Source organism: Cloeon dipterum, chromosome 1 (genome assembly GCF_949628265.1).
Source record: "Cloeon dipterum chromosome 1, ieCloDipt1.1, whole genome shotgun sequence".
Lineage (NCBI taxonomy): Eukaryota > Metazoa > Arthropoda > Insecta > Ephemeroptera > Baetidae > Cloeon > Cloeon dipterum.
In genome coordinates, this window is record NC_088786.1 from 42,552,714 (window position 1) to 42,556,545 (window position 3,832).

General features: G+C 39.5%; 1 long non-coding RNA gene across 1 annotated transcript; it reads left to right on the forward strand.

Annotated features, from left to right (window-relative positions):
- Window positions 1-1,954: 1,954 nt before the first annotated feature.
- On the forward strand, window positions 1,955-3,832 carry LOC135934991 (uncharacterized). The gene is made up of 4 exons (XR_010574162.1): window positions 1,955-2,017; window positions 2,375-2,516; window positions 2,605-2,670; window positions 3,646-3,832. It is a non-coding gene; the product is annotated as an uncharacterized LOC135934991 (long non-coding RNA).

Consider the following 3,832-nt stretch of genomic DNA (forward strand, 5'->3'; position numbering starts at 1 on the left):
TCACACCCTTTTCACTTGCATAATTTCTAGCTTCAAAGTCGTGCATGAAAAGAGGCCGAGGATGTTTAGTAGGAAATCTTGAGTAGGGTTGCAAAGCGGGAAAGAGAGTAAGCCTAATTAGAAATTGTGCAGAGCTCATTTCTGCATAACAGAATGAGCATGCAGGCTTTCACGTTTGTTAGCGAACTTCTTTTCATCACAACTCATTTTTCCGCATTCACAGTTTAGGTAAATAAATTCGTCACGCGCAACTCATCTGAAATTCATCCCTGTCAACTAATTTGTTATGTAGAATTTTTGAAATATGCAAAAGTGAAGCGCGGATCATTTATTTAATAGATGGACTGCATGATACGAAATTCATTATGAAATATTGAGGCAAAGAAGGCAATATTCAAGTTGGACAATAAATGACGAGCACTTGCTTGTCTTTGGAAGCTTCTTAAACCAACATAACTCGGAGTTTGCAAAGAATTGGAGTGATAAAATAAATCAATATTAAGTGTGGAGACTATGCGTGTCGACAGGTGGGATCGATGAGAGACGAGTTTTCTGAATTACGCGACTGCCACTGCCCCAAAAGTAAAGTTTAAGAAGGCAAATTGACTGGATTTATTAATTAGATTTATTTCTATATATCGCAGTCAACAAAGTTTTCAGTTCGAAAATAAATTGCCTTTTGTTCACGTTAAAAAAATTGGTTTCATCAATTTGGTGATTATTCTTATTCTTTTGGGAGAGCAAAATCATTGTTAACATCTCTACACTCTTAATGTTGTGTTGCAATAAAATAAATCACTGTTACCTTTAATGTACAAAAAATATGGTATTGATTTATGTAGCGGCAGCAGAGCCAGCACTTAAATATTATAAAAAGTGTCGAGGATTGGATGCCAAATAAATTTCAAGAATTGAAAAAAATGTTAACTCTATTCGTAAAATGGGTCAATTCTTTCTCTCAGCTAAAATTAAACTGACTATTACAATATTCTTTTCCTCGAATGACCAATGTATATTGCTTTGCTTGTGCATGTCATATCGAGATTCGAGGAAGGGGACACGTAGTCGAGAATAGCACGGCAAAGCGACGGACGGACTTGCGAAAGGCAAACACGCGCTGAAACGATCGGGGCTCTGCGGTCCGTTGCTTTTCCATGCCGCGCCGCTGCTAATTAGCCCCGCAAAACTCCGCAACAGATCGAAAATTTACAATTAGATGAAAAGCTGTTTGTGATATTCCACTGGTATGATACTTTTTCCTTGACCGCTCTATTCACGCGACACGCCATAAGCGGATATTAGAGTCGATATTGCGAATGCCTCTGTGTGTGATGCCGCGTCTGTAAAATTGAGTTTCCAGCTCGCTCCATTCGCCCACAGCATTCGCATAAAATAATTGGCCGTCCATCCCGCATTGACTTCCACGCATTTTCTTCAATTTTGCAAGTGTGAATTAACCTACTGCGCGTGTTTATTTCTTAATATGACCACTAATTTTATTAACTAGGAAACATTACCAAGCCTAATCTTTTTATCGGTAGGCATGAATTTAGCTGGTGAGTCATTTTATAACACACATTCGTACTTGCTTGAATAATTTTGGTTTGAAGTCATGAGAGAAATTAAAAATTTCACCTCCTAACCTTTCAAAATCCAATTCCCGACTGATTTTGGCAAAAGTAATAACTAATATCGGAATCTAGGCGTTTGACAAATTTGCATTTTGTTTTAAAAAATATAAAAAAATGATGGCCTTTGACAATCGATTTTCGGCAAAAACAATTTCCGTGCATTATTTTAGGCCTTTTTTTCACTCTTACGGATGGCGATGAATTTTGAAAATCCCACCCACGAATTCGAGTGCGTTGCGCATGCACTCGCAGATGAGAACTATTAATCGATTGCGAGGAGAGCTTCCCACGAACACGATCCGCGTTCATTATAAGTCTCGTGCCGACATCCCTGCCCGACGGACGGTCGAACGGCGTCGCTGCTCAACTCACCTCGTATTTTGCAGGTACCGAGCAAATTTTTCTTGTTTTTGGCTGCGCAGATTTGTTTCTTTATTTTTTTTTTTGCATCTTTCATTCGCAATATTTCCCTTTGCTTTGACACTCCTGAGAATTCCTTAACAAAGCGAGCCAACGGGCTGCCGTGTGTTCAAAGTATCCAGTATTTAATAGAATAATTGTTTTTTTTTGCAATTTTCGCTGTGCATCACAGCAAGAAATTAGATGTCCTTCAGGATATCCAAAAGATACACTTCTGAACAGCCCTTGTCAAAACGCGGAAATCCAATTTCTTGCCGGGATGTGTCAAGGTTTCATTCGAGAAGGAGTCTAATTCTGGTTTGTTTCTTTCTTCTCGGTTTCAGAAATCCAGCTTTCCCGCTTCGCTTTCGAGCCATGGGTCCCAAAATGAAATGCGCCGCATTAATACTCTTCTGTACTCTGTCCTTTGCTGTGTTCACCACCCAAGTTGGTCTCATGTGGCAACTCATCCAAATTGATCCAAGGGTACGTGCTCTTTAGAAATTCATTTCTTTTGTTTGAGAACAAACGTAAATGAGAAAGAATCATAAATCTTTCTTGTATATTTTTACAGTACCAGCTCGACAGATTTGAACCTGATCGTGCAGTCAAGAATGCTACTCATCCCGACCGCTGGGTGGTAAGCAAATCATATTTAATCTAGAAATGTCGTTACAACTTCGATTGCACTACTCGCCGCAAAGTGTTTCATTTATTTATTTTTTATTTTGGAAACGATTATGTGATAGATTTTATTTCAAAGCTCTATTGGCACAAACCCGGCTGCGTGCGGCGAAAAAACAAACTTTCAAGATGAACCTCATGACGGTTGAATTAAATTGCTGAAAACTATGTCGGCATTTTATCAAGAAGAGATTTGATAACTGTCGCGGGTCGGCACTTTTTGCCGATTTTCAGATTTGCAACTGGATTATCCCAATCCACGCGAGAATTAATTCCAGAAAAGATAATTCCGCGGCAAAGTTTATCCAAGAGGAAAAATCACTCACACGTAACGAAATATATCATTTACGGAAATAGCTTTTTTCCGGAGCTGATGGCAAGCTAACGAGCTGGCTAATAAAAGCAAAATATATCTCTGAATAATTACTCTACTTGAGCTGTTGATTAACACTGCTGCGTCCGCCGAGCCGACAACACGCGCATGGTTGGATGCGGATTAATTGCAAACAAGTGACAGACTGCCTGCGATGCTTATTCCATATTTAGACATGTCGAAGGCCCCGTGCAGTATTTCAAAAGTTGGCATTGCGCACTGGACAGTTTTCCTGGGAAAATCAATAGAGTGGACAGTAAAAACATTTCGATATTATCTGAAAAACTTTGCGTCTACTGGCGAACCTCGGAAAGTTAAAAGTCATCAACATTTTTTTTTATTTTCTGTGACGAGATGACCCAAGTTTTGGTTTTGAAAATAGGATTTTATTGTGTAGAGTGATGCGTTTGTTGTTGAAAAGTGTTTTTTTCTTATTCTGCCCCTTGAACTACGATGGGAAAATCCCCCAATCGTGCGTTACTCATTTGTGTTACATTTTAAATTAATGGGGTGCGCGAGGAAAGAAGTTTGATCCGCAAATGTTCTCAATTGTTGCAGGATTACTCCATCCGCCGACTCGCAACACAATCAGCGTTGCAGCAAGACCTAATGATGATTTCTGTTTCTCTCGCAAACATCTCTATTTGCGGGACTCTTTTGGTGGCAAAGATTTTCCCACTTTACGTGGAATATCTTGTGCGTCTGCAGAACAAGAACCAGGCTGCTTTTGCTTAATTCGGCGGCA